Genomic DNA, 17410 nt, shown 5'->3' on the forward strand with positions numbered 1-17410 from the left:
ATGACCACAGACGAGGCGGAGAGCGTTCATAAGAAGCAGGTGTGCGAGTAGCAGCAGAAAGAGGAGGACCCTGCTGCACAGGAGCCAGGCCCCGCTGACACCACCCAGGACAGCCCCTCCAGCACCTCGCCGCCTCCCGGGGGCTCGGAGGAGGAACAGCAGCTGAAACTGCACCAGTGCACCTCCGCTGGCCGTGGCCTCTCCCGCCTCTTCTCCTCCTTCCTGAAGCGCCGCTTGCAGTGCTCGGACGGTGAGGGGGTGGAGACGGAGAGGGCCCGGGACAAGGACGAGCCAGAACTGCGCATAGAGGGCGATGTTGCTCTAGACCAGCACTCAATCAGCAGTGCTGAAAACCAGGTGAGAAAGAGAAACAGATTAATAGTACTAAAACTAGAGCCAGATTTAAGATTAAACTCTGACAGAAATTCAGTGATGAATTTCAAGGCTATTTTGTAATGTTTTGGTAATCAAGACACATGTGATCCAAGCTAACAGTTATATCTTCTTCAGTGATATCTTTCTATTTAAGAGAATCCTTAGTAAAATGAATATAATAATTTTGCAGATTTTGGTATCTGATTATACCAAAATTATAGGTGATAATTTTTGCTGCTATTCCAGCACATCTCGTCAGGTTAAGCAGTGTGACGTGAAGAGCAAAAGTTAATGCCTTGATTCATTAGTTTCATTTGATTCATAGGAATATGATTATGGCCATATAAAGAATAATTATATAATTATTGACGTATGATATACAAAACATATAAAATTACATAAAAAATAAATATATGAAATTAAAGTTTTAATTTGACTGAAAAGTACAACTACAAATGATTTACTAATCATGTAATGAATCATATTTATTTAACAATCAACACTCAAATCTGAGTTGCATATAAGCATTTAAATTGCACACAAGGCATTTTTTCTATTAACTTTTTTAAGTATATACTTATGTTTCTACTCTAATTTGTTGTTGAAATATAAGCACTTAAATGGCGGCTGTCATAAAATCTTGAAGAATTAAATCTAAATGTAATATAGACTATTTTGAGGGATGTAAACAGTAACTATCTAACGCAACAGTCCTAACACATTTCCATTTTTAATTTCCAGAACTTCTGAGCATCCAAAAAAAATCCTTATTTTGATAAAAACGTTATGACAGTCGTTTTAAGGTTAGTTTTTACTTAATCGCCTCCTGTTACCGTTTTGAAGTAGTTTGACAAAAAGCAGGAAATGTTCATGGGTCAATGACATCACTGCATTGAATTGGTCGATTGTGCATATATTTAGCAAAATGCCCCTCTCTAGAGAGATTTTATCCAGATGACTAATGATTTTATGCAAATTCAATGCTTTCCTGAGGTAAATGTAATGTTAAGTGTTGTTTTCAAGCTGTTTTATTGACATTTTGCTGTTGAAACACAGATTGAGTGATTATTCATAACAAATCATTTTAGTGTTGTTTTGTTCAGGCATCAACTGAAAATAGCATAGACTAAAAGATTTATCAAAAATGAAGATCCATTAAAATCGATACATTTTTATTGTTAAATCGGCCCTAGCATCAACACAGCTGACATGTTAGTCTGTTGTAGTTTATCCATTTTGTTTGCATTAAATGAAACGGTCACAATGTGCCATTAGAGAAGTGCTAAAGTCTTCTGAAGCAAAACAGTAAAGCATCTCCAAGACTTTTTAAACGTCAGAGTACACTCAGACCACTGGTGTGTGGACAGTTTTGACCTCAGGGTGACAACTGGATGTTCACACTGTTTTCATGTAGCAAGGGATGTCTGTGCAAAAGCAACTGAACTGTGGGGCTTCACACATCTCACATTCACACGTTGAGTTATGGTCAAAGATTGCATGTTAAAACCCTCTCTCTGCAGCTCTCATCTGCTCCAGCAGCACAGTACACTAAAAGCTTTCTGAGAGGCTGTTCATACTGAACGGCTGGTACTTTAGGCATTGCTGACTGCTGTCAAAATGCTTCAGCAGTGCCCCCCCCCCCAATGCTAGATTTTCATTATTTATTCTGCTCTCTTTTCTCTTGAATACGAGGCATTTTGAAGGGATAGATCATCCAAAAAAGAAAATTCTGTTATAATTTACTCCCCCTCATGTTGCTCCAAACCTGTATGTATTTCTTTTTCTGTTGAACACAAAATAAGACATTTTGTAAAATGCTTGTAAACAATCGTTGGTGGCCAATAGTATTTTTTCCCCATACTATGGAAGTCAATGGCTACACCTTGAGGGTGAGTAAATGAAGACAGAAATGTCATTTTTCACTTTTCAGTTTATATCCAACTATTTTTGCAAATGTTAAAGGGGTCATCGGATGCAAAATTTACTTTTACATGTTGTTTGAACTGAAATGTGTGTTGGCAATGTGTGCATACAACCACCCTATAATGATAAAGATCCACCCAGTGTTTTTTTTGTTTTTTTTTGATAAACTTCCTTGATTATCTTGATAAATCATGACCATGACCCCCGTTCTCAGATGCCTGTCTGTGTGTCATCACACAGACCCAGGCCCTCCCTCGATTGTTGATTGACTAGCGTTTTACCTTAGACCCGGCCTCAGTGAGCTGTCATCGCTCCGCCATTGTTTCGACGCCGGAGCAGGAGTAGACAAGAACGACTCCTAAGCGATTGAGGTGTTTTGTTGTTGGATGTAATGTAATGAACATAGGAGTCGTCATTTACTCCTGACATCTGAGCTGCTGAAGATGCAGTGGATTAGCTTTGTTTTTGAAGAGAATGCACCCCCCGATCTACCTAAGTGCCTCTATGTTCGCGTGAATCATTCGTGATCCAGCTTCACCTCCAGAAGAAATTGCCTTTACTAATAATGTGCTAATTAGCAAGTTTCACGATGAATGCAGCTAAACTTTACAGTCTCACAGAGAATTGCGCGTCACCCTAGAGGAGAGAGGGGCGGGGTCAGCAGAGCTCATTAGCCTTTAATGGGAAATACACCATAACGGCTTGCTGTGAACAGAGCTGTTTTTGACAGTTTAGAGGGGTGTTGTTTTACACTATTCACAAATAGTGTAAAACAACTGGGTATGAATTAACATTTATGCATTTGGCCCAATGGAAAAAAAAAGAATTTAACTCAACTTAAAAAAATTAAGGCTGCTTAACATTTAAATAGTTTGATTCAGAAACCCTCCACCTCCCCCAGCACCACCTGTACAGATATGCTATGGGTATTTTTATATTCTGTATGCATGAAAAGGTTACATTTTTATAGGTTCTTGTTGTCATTTCACCATCCTGTACAAATTATGAACTCTCATGAAAGCAGTTTGAAGGATCTTCCAAAATTTACAGTACAGTAAGTATTCTGTGTCCTAAGTGACATTGGCGATCCCAGAATACATCGTGACAAGCTCAGGGAAAGAAATGAATACAATGTGGTGGTATACAGAAATGATAAAGATAAGGAACAGGGCGTTGATTTGGAGTTTTGTTTTACTTTGTAGCAGCTTGAGGAACGAGGTTGTCTGCTTAGACCATGATGATACATTTGTGAAATGTTTTATAATCAATGCTAGTATCATCAGAGACTGCAAAAAATGGCATTTAGTTTGTTTATACGAAATTATTGGTTATTGGCAATCAAGTTGGCCTACTTTCAAAAACTCTAAAATAATCATTCTGTAAGAAACCTTGGTTCTAAAAAAGGTACAAATTTGTCTTCCTCCACCAAATTAATTGTGTAATAATCTAAACTTTGGATTTTTAACATATTTGTCTTCCTCCAGCAAATCGTAACAGATCAGAAGGAAGACGCTGGCAAGGTAGAAAAGGGGGAGAAGAAGAAGAAGGAAAAGAAGGAGAAGAAGAAGGAGAAAGCAGATAAGGAGAAGCTGGAGAAAAAACAGAAACCAGAGAAGAAAGAGAAGGAGGAGAAGAAAAACGAGGACAAGGCCAAAGGAGAGGAGGGAGAGAAAGACAAGGAGCGTGAGAAGGAAAAAGAGAAAGTAGAGGAAGAGGCCAAGCGGGAAGACGCAGGTGCAGCAGAAACAGGGGTAAAGGAGGAAGGAGAAAAAGAGAAAGAGAAACAGGAGGAGAACGCGGAGGAGGAGGAGGAGGAGGAGAAGAAGAAAGCATCTCGCCGCCCCAGGATCATGCACTGCAAAGTCAAGCTGCTGGATGATACTCTGTTTGAGTGTGAGCTGGAAGTAAGCGACATATGCACACACACACACACACACACAACCACGGCTTTTGTTGCTTATCAAATGTGGCATATCGTTGTCTAGTCCCACAAGAGAGAGTCTGAAACTCAAGCGTTGCTCAAGGGCTTTTACTTCCTTTGCTAATTAACTCTCAGACTACCGAGATACTATTTCTGCTGATCTGACACTTTGGCCTGTTTTTGTTGCCATCGTACTGTGTGGCTCTTGTCTGAAACCAACTGAGCAGACTCGATGTCTGCTATCTACAGAGACATCATCCTCAGTGAAACAGAAAATCCTTATTAACAGCAACTTGACCCGCAAGTCTCGCTTTACATTCACAGCTAATTCTGCTGTTAGCATGTAGTGAGCTAAGCTAACGATTCTATTTTCATACAAGAGTCTCTATGTTCAGAATGGAACACAAGGCAACTATTTTTATAGAACATGAACTGTATACTTCAAAAATAGTAGGTGAAACCATCTGCATAATTCCACGTTTCAAACAACAGTGTACTTTGTCACATGACCTCGCTACTTTGCATGTGAACTAGCTATCATCCTGTAAAAATGTCTTAATCTTTGGCAGTCCCGCAATAATAATTAATCAAAAACATCATGTCCCTAATAACTTCTGGTTCATTCACCCTGGAAAGTGAAGTCACACACATTGCATTGTGGGATACAGTACCTAGCACAATGTGCTCTGTTGTGTACTATAGAATCTGGGTATTCCATGCATACAGAAAATTAGCTTACTGTGCACAACATGCATTCTATTATGGAAGCACATTTCTGCAACATAAGAAAAAACATTGCAGGGCTTGACATTAAGCATTCTCATGTGGTTGTCTATTAATTACAAATATAATTATTTTTTATTAAACTTAAAACAAAATGCTAAAATTTACTTCCTTTTTTACATATGAATTTGTAATCAAGATGGTTTTTGGAGCAAAAAAAAAACGGCGCTCGATCTTCGTGTGAAACTATAGGAAATTATATAAATATATACATTTTCTTCTGCCATATCTTGAATTTTCTGATCATTCTTCATGCATTGTAAAACTGAAACATCAGTTAAATTCCTCACAATCGTCATCCTTACTGATATCCAGTTCTCTCTCTTCCTATCTCTCTCTCTCTCTCTTGCTCACTCACAAATTTTAAACCTAATCTCCGATACTTGCCAAATCAAATCATTAATAAAATGGAGAGCCTCCTGCTGTTTCCTACCAAGTGAGCATGCAATTCTCTAGCCAGTTTCATTATCACACTCGTAAATTACAAAAGCCCTTTCGCCCTGAATAATCACAGCGGCGCGCTGACGTCATTTTGCAACAACATATTTTCCAACCTTGTAACATGTGATAACTTGGCATATCATGTCTTTGAGATTTTGAGCTTATATGAAAGTCTTTGTGCTCTGCAGGTACTACTTGTGTTTGCAGCTGCGGAAGGACATGCCCTGCTCTTTCGTGACCCTGGCCCTGCTGGGATCTTACGCCCTGCAGTCGGAGCTGGGCGAGTACGACCCCGAGGTGATCATGACTGCTTCTTACTGGTGCGCTGATGATTTACGCACATATATTCTTATCATAAATGGATGCTTGGGAAATATTTGTTAACACAGTTGAAATAAATGCACATTGACAAGAGGTTAGCATTACAATATTTAGTATTGGCACTTTCCCTTTCTGTAGCAAGGTATGTTGTTATGACTCATAATAGTTTGTTTTTGTTCTACAGATCTATGAGTCCGGCTCAGGCTGATGTGATGTTCCTGGAGAATGCTAAAAAACTGGTCATGTATGGGGTTGATCTCCACCAGGCAAAGGTACAGTAGATTAACTGGAGATAATTTTCATAAATACTATAAATAATTATAAAAACAAACAAATAAATAAATAAAAATGGTTAACCTTCATAAAATTGCCATACTATTAAATTAGTTGTTTTATTGTCTTTTTTTAATGATGTTTGCAACGTTTGCAATACAATATAAAATCCATGATATAATAATATTTTCTAAGAAATTTGGAATAAATAAATAATCTGCCAAAATGGCATAAAACCTATTTTATTTAAATAGATTACACAAAGTTGTTTTTTTTATTTATTGGTAATTTATTTATATTATTTTCAGTAACTTTGGATGTTGATTGGATAATAATAACAAATACATTTACATTACATAAATACATTAACTCTCCATTTACTTTGTGACATAAAATACATTCAATTAAATGTCCCAGTTAGACAATGTGACTTTCCCCGCCACTGATTAAACCACTGCGTTCTTTATGTGAAATCATCAATCTGAGCTGTCATAAAAACATCGTTTAGACTGAAATGTCCTTCGTCTCACAGGAGCGCTTGTGATCAAAGCATGGCATGTCCTGTCACTGCTCAGATTTGGTAGCTGAAACAAGGTCAATCTGTTTGCATCTAGCCATGGATCTAAATAAATGATGGATTCACATTTTAAAAGAGAAGCAAGGACGCCCCCTAGTGGTGGAGATTTGTGATTGCAAAATATTTGTTTGTACACTGGGTTTCAATAACTTAAGTCATCAGTCAAAAGATTCTCTCTCTCTCTCTCTCGCTATATATATGTTTTTTTCTGTTCTTTTTGTCTCTTTCTGTCAGGATCTGGATGGAGTGGATGTAATTCTGGGTGTTTGCTCCAGTGGCCTGATGGTGTATAAGGATAAGCTGAGGATTAATCGATTCCCCTGGCCAAAGGTTCTCAAAGTCTCCTACAAACGCAGCAGTTTCTTCATCAAGATACGGCCATCTGACGTAAGTGTAAACAGCCTTAGAAATACTGAATTTATTCAGGTCACATTAAGTTTTATTTGGTTTAAATTTTAAAATGTTATTTTAGAAGTATTTATAGTTTTATTTTTAATATTTTTTAATAATTTATTAATATATATTTTTTTTAATTATTAGCATTTAAAAATAATTTTTGCATTTTAAACATTTTTATAGCTCATTTCTATTATTTTAAATAAAATGTTATCAAACTTGGCATGACTAGGCAGGTAAATGTTCAATAATCGATCGTCGGTTAAATTAACAATCAATTAATCGATTAATCGTTAACCTTAATATTGCGAAATGTCTGTTGCAGTGGCATATATTCACCAGCTGACAGAATGTGCAAATGCCACTCAAAACGCAGGCTTTCTCACCCGAATTAAAGGGGTTTTAGTCTAAATAAAAGGCAGGACTGTAAAATGAACAGATGTGATTATGATCATTTGATAAAATGAAGCAAGCGCGCCGTACCATTTTACTTCGTTGGCTGCTTCAGATCCCCATGGAGGCCGCTGAACACACCTCTTTATGTGGTTTCATTGTGCTTATTGCTGAATGTACTGACAAGCATTTATGATCAACTAAATATACTTTTCTAGACATTTCTATTAAAACTATATTGTAATGATGAAATTGCAATGTAGTATATTTAAAATATACTAACTTTACATGTAATATCGAATAACACAATACAGTTAAAATTAGTTATTTTAATTTTGTTTAATTAGTTAAATCAGTTATAATCAAGTATTTTACATGTGATTTTAGTCAACACATCAAACTTAAGTGTACTTTAGAACACAGCAATAGATTAAAACACAATGGTTTAAAAAGTACTTTAATCAAAACTTAATTTGTCTGACATTATAAAAAGTCAATTTTTTAAGTGTGCTTAAATGTGTTAAGAAACATAGCCATGAAAGTGTCTCGCTATAAGTGCACTTAAGTGGGCTTTTATTTTAATAATATTAGATTATATGCAACAACAACAACAACAAAAAAAACATTTAAGCTTTGAAGTACACTATAACATACATATTCAATACAATTAAACAACATTTTTTTAACAAGGCTAGTCAAGAAGCATTTTAATGCTTTTTAGATTTTATTCAGTACTAGAAAGTATTTAGAAATATGTTTCATCTGTAACACTTTAGAATAGGGAAGACATATTCACTATTAACTAAGAGTTTTTCCTGAACAAACTCTTAATTTGCTGCTTATTAATAGTTGGTAATGTAGTTGGTAAGTTTGGGTATGGGGTGGATTAAGGAATCTAAAATATAGTCATGCAGAAGGCATGCATATATGCTTTATAAGTACTAATAAACAGCCAATATGCTAGTAATATGCATGCTAATAATCATCTAGATAATAGTGAGAATTGATCCTTAAAATAAAGTGTTGCCATTTTATTTAATGAACTATTTCAACCAGTATTTACATTATTTGTGTTTTAGAGCATCTCTTGAGGTTGCATTTCGATTTAGGCAGCAGCCTGTGTGGACAGTGACAGCTCACTGGAGTTTGGAACGGAGCCAGAGTGTCTCTGAGGTCAAGTGGAGGTGATTTCTTGTGGTTTAAATAAACCGTGCTTGCTTTAGGCAGTGCAGGTGAACCCACTGCGGGAGAGAAATCACAGCAGGGGTGTGATCCAGAAAAAACAACCTTGGTTAACCCACTGATAATTTAACCATTCAGCCCTCAGGTAGAACACGGACACAGGTTTAATTACTTTCTGCAGACTGTAGGTTATTTATTTATACATAAAAACTCCATGAATCATACATAGTCAGTTGATGCAATCAGCAAACGGCCCTCTCTGAAATGCTTGTAGAAGGAAAAGCAAGACATTAGTAGTTTGATTGATAAGTTGCTTCCTGAGGCTTTTAAGTTTGGTATTGTTCATTTTTGTGGATCACAACTCCCAGAATGCACATGTGAAGACATTAAAGTCCATGCAGAGTGAGATTCAGAGTACCTAAGCACTTCTTGTGTTTGTTGGAGTTGTCTTTGATTGGCAGGTCAGTATTAGCCCAGAACATCTCCCACAGTTTGACAGGAGCTTGATCAGTTCAAAAGGTATGAAGGTCCTAGAGCCGAAACTGAAAAATATTTATCATTGAAAGAAAAAGTTCTGGTTGATTGGTTTGTGCTCCTGGGCTGCACACTTTCTGAAACCCATCTGACCAGAGGTAGAGATTTATCCCCTCAGCTTGATCTTTTTTCCTTCTAAACATTCAGCTCTTACAAAAAAACAGCATTTGTTACTGTGCTTACATGATTCTGGGGATATTTTTACATTTTGAGATGACTAAGTAGACTTTTTTTTAACTTGCCCTTGAGAAAAAAGAAGTGTGCTTAATTGTATTGAATGTGCTTGTAGTGTACTTCAAATCTTAAAAGTATATTTTAGAGTTTTATAAAGCATATAAAAAAAATGTACATGCAGATTAATATAATATTAATGAAATAAAAGGCCACTTAAATGTACTTAAAGAGACCCACTTTCATGACCATGTTTCTTAACACACTTAAGTACAGGTTTAAAAGTGAACAACAAGCACTGTGAAGTTTATTCAGCTAATTGCATCTGGTATGAATTTATATATAATACATTTTCATTTACATGCAGTTAACATGCAATTAAGTGTCTGAACAGTATAGTTCTTACTTAAGTATATTCTTTTTCACAAGGGTAGTGTCAGCGAGAGTTGCTTTTTGCAACCGATTTAGGATTGCATTATCTTATGCATCCTAAATCCTATAATGATCACAATAAGAGCAAGAATGTGTGTTACTTTGTTTGATGGCCTTAAAATTGAACCATGTCCATGACTTAAGTGTAACAGTTTTTTCTTTCTCCTCTGTCCCATACGTCTCTCTCTGACAGCCATGCTCTTGACCCCGGATAAGAACGCCCGTCCCGTCAGCGCTCCCATCATGTCTCCCATCTCCCAGGCGACATGGCTCCTTCCCCAGTAGCATCTGCCGTCCGCACTGACCGTAAAGAGACGTCCACGCCCATGGGCCGTCCACGCTCCACTGAGAGGAAGAGTGAGATGAAGGCAGAGGCCCATGTGACGGATTGCTCCAAAACACACAGCACCAAAGCAGGGGGCACACCTGAAATTAAGGTATGACACACACAAATGTGCTAAATAACACTCAAAATATTTATACTATAGCTTTTCAATGTGAAATTAATGGAAATATATTTTAAATCATAATTTCTATTTTTAGAGTCTACGTTTCCCCCCTATTTTATGTGTTAGTACAGCTAAAAGCACTGGAAACATAAACACAATTTAAGCAAATGTTTGGATGAACATTTTTATAAACCTGCAGCACAGACTTCTACCTGACTTTTGATTTGTTGGACTAAGTGCTCATATAGCAATACGGCTTATTCTCAGCAAGATCGACGTAAAAAAACAGCGCAAATTATCCACAAATGCAAGGCAGCCATGATATTTAGGTCTGTGTGAGACAGTAGGAGTATGTGTACTCTCTCTGTGCTGCTGCAGATGGTAGCCCGGCGAGAACGGCGGCACCGTGATGCCCCGGTGGTGACGGCCACCAATGGGGAGAGAAAGAGCCAGGTTTGTGCTCATGATTTCAGCCACATAAGAGCATGTACAACTGTGATTTACCCTAGTGGCCATCTTCATTAAGACTGTTATTATATAAAAAAACATTTTACACAGTTGGCCAATCAATAAGCTTCACCTCTTTTGATTGCTTTTTCTCGCTCAGACAAGTTTTACAAAATGTCCCACAACTACAGTCTTGTATGTAAAAGAAGTATGTTAAGTTATTAACGTTAACATTACCTTGTTACACATACACTGTTTAAAAGTTTGCAATAATTAACATCGTTCAGTGTCTTAAGAATTCTCTTCGTGCTCATCAAGGCTGCATTTATTTTTTTCAAAATACAGCACAAACAGTAAATATATTTTCAAATGTAATTTATTCCTCCAGTCTTCAGTGTCACGTGATCCTTCAGAAATCATTCCAATATGCTGTTTAGATGCGCAAGAAAATGATTATGATTATTACTTATCAATATTGATCAATGTTATCAATATTGCTGCTTATTTTTTGTATTTTTTTTATACACTACCACTTAAAAGTTTAAGGTAAGCATGGTTTAAAAAAAAAAGAATATTTTTTATTTGTCAAGACACAACAGTAAAGACAATTTAAAAGAAATCCACAAAAATATGAAAAATTTCCAACATTGATAATAAGAAACTGTATTAATAATTGACCAGCAAATGAGCATTTCTGAAAGACCATGTGACACTGAAGACTGGAGTAATGGCTGCTGAAAATGTAGCTTTGCATCACAGGAATAAATTCAATTTTTAGATATTATTACAGATTGTAATAATATTTCCCTATATTGCTGTTTTTACTGCATTTTTGATCATATAAATGTAGCCTTGGAGAGCATAAGAAACTTGTGCCTTAAATGAAATGTGAGTCGCTTTGGATAAAAGTGCCAGCCAAATGCATAAATGTAAAATGTAAAAATGTAGTGTTGGATTGGCCAGAAATGTTAAGGTGGGGCTTAGTGAAGGATCAATTGCAAAAGCAGTAATATGACCTCCAATAATAGATCATCAGCAGATATTTGTGTTAAACTATATATTAGTGCATTCTGACAATATTACATACTATAAGACATACATGAACAGCTGTAAATAAATCACAACCATTGTGAATCATGCTTTTTTCACTGGTAAGTGAGTAGCAAAGTAGCTTGTTTCATAAAAACTTAAATGCTCTCTTCCTTCCCCTCTGGGGTCTGAACAGTCGCCACGGGCGGACGCAGAGATGGTGCGCATGAGGAAGGTCAGAGCTTGTTCCGTACGGATATCGCAGCATGAGGACGATGCCATTGTACTCATCATCTCCTCACTGCCCATGTTTCACAACAAATTATCATTTTATTATTGTTTTCTCATCTGTGTTGTCTGTATCTTGCTTGCTTGCTTGAGTTTGGCTGTACCAGACAGCACTGTAGCTGTCAGATATGAACCTATTCAGGAAGCGACAGTGAGTCAGTACAAACTGAGGTTTATGGAATGAGGAAAGTGTTCATTATGAGTGAAGTTCAGATGAACTTTTGCATTGATATTGTAGCATTTACTCTAGCATGCATTGTTCCCTGTCTTTTACATAGACAACATTTTTTTAGAAGATCGTTTTTAGAGTACTGTGTTCTCTTGCTGCAAACCTGAGTTACTCCAACTTTAAAACCAAGATAAATAATAATTGAAAGAAAAACTTTAAATCAGACGTTCAATTTATAGACATTTAGAGAAGTAATTTAAAGCTTGTTCAAATTTAAAGCTTGTTCAAAACTTTAGATCTGTCATCTGAAATATGCTGATAATGTATTACAGAACTGCAGAACAAAATCAATGAGATGTTTGCACTTTATATAAACTACCAGTTAGAGGTTTGGACATACCTGTTTTCCTAAAAAAAACAAAAAAAAAACATACACACACATCCTGGATGATCTCAGTAGTATATATATATGTATATATTGAAAAGGAGAAGGGGCCAAACACTGAACCCTGTGGTACCCCTAGGTTAGTCGATACCTCATGATCCCGTGAAGAATCAACCTGTAAGATAGGACTTAGGCTTTTTTGTGATGCCCAAGTTGGAGAGGTTAGAAAAGAGACAGTGTCAAAGGCAGCATACAATTCCAACCAAATGAGGACGGATTATGTCCTTTCCACCCACAAAGGCTTCAGTCAAGGCTGTATCTGTTGAATGTCCACTTTGTAATCAAGTCAATAAAGTCAATAAAGAAAGAAAGAAGAAAACATCTCGCTCAAGTGTTTTTCGCAGTGAATTGGAGAAGAGACTAGTCTGCAGGTGGTCTGGTATTTAGTGTCAGTTGCACAAGTCGGCTTGAATGTGTCGGGAAGAGTGCCAGTGCGTAGTGATGCATTTATGATGGATGTAAGTGCAGGTTAAAGTGTAGGTGAGATGGCATATAAAAGATGGGAGGGAATTGGATCAATGGGGCTGGTGGTAGGATGGTTGGAGAGGAGAACTTTAGAGACCTCTGCCTCCATAAGAGGAGAATAGAGATTTGCATGTGAGTCGTGGGTGTTTGTTAGTTTGTTGTGTTGAGAATTGCCTGCTGCTGATTGTTACTGTATCTGTGAAAAATGGGCAAAGTTGTCAGCCATTTGGGAGGATGTGGGAGGGAAGAGGTCAATGCCTCCTCAGTTTGCGAGTGTCTGAAGTATAGTTGATCTTTTTGTGTAGTTGGATGCTTTTGCAATGGTAACATTGGCCGAAAAGAAGAAATCAGAGCAATGGGTCTCTTCTCTAACACAGATAGGCTCTCTAAAGATGTGCTCTCGCCTGACAGCGCACGCAGTGTCATTTTCAAAACCAGTTGAAACACCTTTCAAACAGGCCTAGACTATACATGATTGGCTACTTTTTTTTTACACAGAACCATATGCTAGATAACGCTATAACACACAATACATTGCATATGTCTAAGGCCACCATCACTTGTGACCTGAGTTGGTTCAGAAATTTAGATAAGCACAACAAAAGATTATTACCAAAATTGAAAATGTACTTTAAAGTAAAACTTTATTTGACCTTATTATAAAATTCACTTTTAAAAAGTTAATTGTGTTAAAGGAACACTCCACTTTCTTTGGAAATAGGCAAATTTTACAACTCCCCTAGAGTCAAACAGTTGAGTTTTACCGTTTTTGAATCCACTCAGCCGATCTCCGGGTCTGCACTTTTAGCTTAGCTTTGCATTGGCAACACTAACTGTGATTTAATAACAACAATAGATGCCTATTTGACGAGCGCGTTTATGAGGGCCAGGTTTAAATCAACTCTAGTTTAAATGAGTACAGATATATTTTTATCCCTTATACCATTTGGAAAGAAAAAGCACAGACACTGGTCAAAGATTTATAAATATATATATATATATATATAAATATAAATATATATTTCAAACTTTCTCACGTACATGTGTAGAGGAGACTTTAAGTTGTGTATTGTCATTCCAACATGGTGGCTCGCAAGCTATATAGGTAGAAATTTGGAAAAAAGACGGTTTTCTAATAAATTTGAGCATTTCCAATGCCACAAACATGCATGTTTCATTTCCACTTTAAAGTGTCTTGCTTAGCAGCTCACTAGAGTTTGGAACAAATCCAACTATACCACAATGCTTTTCATTTGTTATTAGTTTGCCACATAGCAGTTTCAATGTACTAACCTGTGATCTTAAATGTTACACACTTGTGCAGCTTGTAACTTGAATTATGCTTAAAGGGATAGTTCACCCAAAAGTGAAAATTCTGTCACTAATTGCTCACCCTCATGTTGTTCCAAACCTGTAAGACCTTCGTTCATCTTCAGAACACAAATTAAGATATTTTTGATGAAATCCTAGAGCTTTCTGGCCCTGCATAGACAGCAAGGGTACTACTAGGTTCAAGGCCAAGAAAAGTAGTAAGGACATTGTTAAAATAGTCCATGTGACGTCAGTGGTTCAACCGTAATGTTATGAAGTTGCGGGAATACTTTTTGTGTGCAAAGAAAAGAAAACACTGCTCCTTGTTTACAACCAGAGGATTTGTAAACTACATGGGGGTGAGTAATTGATGGCATAATTAAAATTTTTGGGTGAACTATACCTTTAAAAGGATTATGTCAAAAATTAAGGAGACAGACAAATCTTTGCATTGTTTATTTTTAAGTGTCAGCTGTCAGTCTGAAGTCTGATGTAGAGGATGAGGGATGGTTTGTCATGAGAGTGTTTCGTTCTCGCAAATGTTCTGTTGGGCACCAAGACACAGATCTGTTTTATTTCCAAAGTCTGTAGTTATGTGAATAAAGATCAGCTGATCTGTCTCTCTCTCTCGAGCTCATTAATCATAATCTGCCTGTGCACACATGGATCATTTGTTTTGGGCAATCACAAAGCCTCCTCTCCGACTTGAATATTCATAGCCTTACAGTGTCTGAGCATAGCTGATTACCCGATGCTACTGAGTCGAGATGATGGGAGACAAATCAGGCTGCAGGTGATGGAAAAAAAGAGGAACATGCAGTTAGAAGACAGTAAAAGTGGAAAGAAGAGACCTTTGTCTTGGTGGCCAATGCGATTGAATGGCTTTGTGTGTGTCATTCACTCGAATGAAAATAATGTGACTAGGGATGGGGATCACAGGAAATATAATGATTTAGGTTCCTTTAACTATATAAAATGTACTATAACAATTCAGTAAGTGAATTGTTTGGTGAGTTCAAACCCATATCTCGTTTGGCTCTCAGCGAAGGCGGTCGCATTCTCTTCCCTCCCTACCCTTACCTCCCCTGCTTGCTCTCTCGTCTTGTCCTTGTCTAACACTGAAGAGACTCTCTGCACTATTCTACAAAACCGAAATTATGGATCTGATCAACTGGTCTCTTAACGCAATTGACACCATCTTCTCGACTATAAGTTTGGGATCGGGAGAGCCCGGGTGTCCTGCTGGGACTTTCGCAGCTGGCTACACGATGGACGCATGGGAGAGGTGGCGGGTCGTGTGTCTGGCTGCTCTTTCCGTGGAGGACATTGAAGACATCTACCTATTCGGAACCATGATAACTGGGTTTCTGCTGATTGGATTAGGCGTTGCCCTGAATTATCGGAGAATTAAGGAGACGGGAACAGCTGTCCAAAACCTCACAAGGCTGCCCGTCATGATTGAAGCAGTTGGCAGAGCGGTCACCTCTGAGACAGAGACTATTAACCGCAATATGGATTCGATTACGGATAAGCTATCGTCTTTGGAAAGGAAAATTGATGGACAAGGAGATCAGAATGGACAATGAGAATAGCTGTGAAATTAGGCAGCTGTTCGCCCAAAGACACAACAATCTTATCTCTTTTCGGCTTCCCAAAACAACAGACAGCTTGGCAAGGTTGCTCTGGAATCTAACTCCCCGGATGAATGCTGCAGGGAGACGCTCTTTCTTCCCTCCCCCCCTCAACAAACACCTTGTGATTGTCACCTTGTGAGCGTTTGGGTTCCGGCCAAGGTCGTTTCCATGGCAATTGCTATGTCGCACCACAATTGGACAACTTGTTTGGAGCGCCAGCGCGGCGGATCTCTAGGCACACGAACTTACACATACACACACTCATACGCTCATACATACAGATATTCATTCACCTTCCATTACCCCCATCCAACGCCTTTGCCGCTTCTTCCCGTCAGTCTGATAACGGGTCTGTGTTAGCGCTGTAATGGCTGCAGACCGGATGGCTGTTCGTCTGAACTGGATTACTAGCAAGTTGTGTGTTCCTGTATTGACTGTGCTCTATGCTGAGGTTTTTGTCTGTTTTCACACTGTACTCCCGTTCAGGAGCATAGTGTGAGGATTATATTTTTTCTCCTTCCTTTCCTCATGTTGTGCTGTATTTTTCTTCTCTATTGAATTTCGTTGCCTTGTACCTACAGGTGCAATGACAATAAATTGAATCCAATCCAATCCAATTATAAACCCATGAGTTCAGAATCAGAATCAGAATGAGCTTTACTGGCCAAGTATGTTTACACATACAAGGAATTTGTTGTAGTGACAGAAGCTCCACAGTGCAACAGAGAGACAGCAACAGGACAGGACACAGATAATAAAAGAATAACTACAATTAACCAAAAGGCAATGTACAAAGCAGCAAAACACAATATATAATATAAACAACTATGTATGTACAGGTCAAGTTTGTGCAAATTAGAAATTAGAAAATAAAGATAAAATTAGTGAGTGTGGTGAATGGATAGTGTATTATAGTTGTGTGTTCCACATTTATTGTTGAGTGTTCATGAGATGGATAGCCTGAGGGAATAAACTGTTCCTGTGTCTGGTCGTTCTGGTGCACAGAGCTCTGTAGCGTCAACCAGACGGTAACACTTCAAAGAGGGAGTGTGCTGGGTGTGAGGGGTCCAGAGTGATTTTACCAGCCCTTTTGCTCACTCTGGATAAGTACAGTTCTTGGAGAGTGGGGAGGGTTGTACCAATGATTCGCTCAGCAGTCCGGACTCAGCTTACCCACTCCGTAGTCTTCTGAGGTCAGATTTGGTAGCTGAGCTGAACCAGACAGTTAATGAAGTGCAGAGGATGGATTCAATGATGGCAGAGTAGAACTGTTTCAGCAGCTCCTGTGGCAGATTAAACTTCCTCAGCTGGCAAAGAAAGTACAACCTCTGCTGGGCCTTCCTGACAATGGAGTCTATGTGAATCTCCTACTTCAGGTCCTGGGAGATAGTGGTGCCCAGGAATCTGAATCACTCCACTGCAGACACAGTGCTGTTCATTATGGTGAGTGG

At 38.0% G+C, this 17410-nt stretch overlaps 1 pseudogene across 1 annotated transcript in view; it reads left to right on the top strand.

The window, feature by feature from the left end:
* LOC306885263 (protein 4.1-like) overlaps positions 1-17410 on the top strand; it is a 33478-nt pseudogene continuing 16068 nt past the window's right edge. The window contains exons 1-10 of the transcript in view: positions 1-357; positions 3783-4202; positions 4284-4297; positions 5632-5763; positions 5931-6036; positions 6849-7001; positions 9047-9104; positions 9916-10159; positions 10550-10624; positions 11844-11930. The product of the transcript in view is annotated as a protein 4.1-like (transcript). The remainder of the gene's footprint in view (positions 358-3782; positions 4203-4283; positions 4298-5631; positions 5764-5930; positions 6037-6848; positions 7002-9046; positions 9105-9915; positions 10160-10549; positions 10625-11843; positions 11931-17410) is intronic.

This window comes from Barbus barbus (assembly GCF_936440315.1).
Source record: "Barbus barbus genome assembly, chromosome: 19".
In the NCBI taxonomy this organism is placed as follows: Eukaryota; Metazoa; Chordata; class Actinopteri; order Cypriniformes; family Cyprinidae; genus Barbus; species Barbus barbus.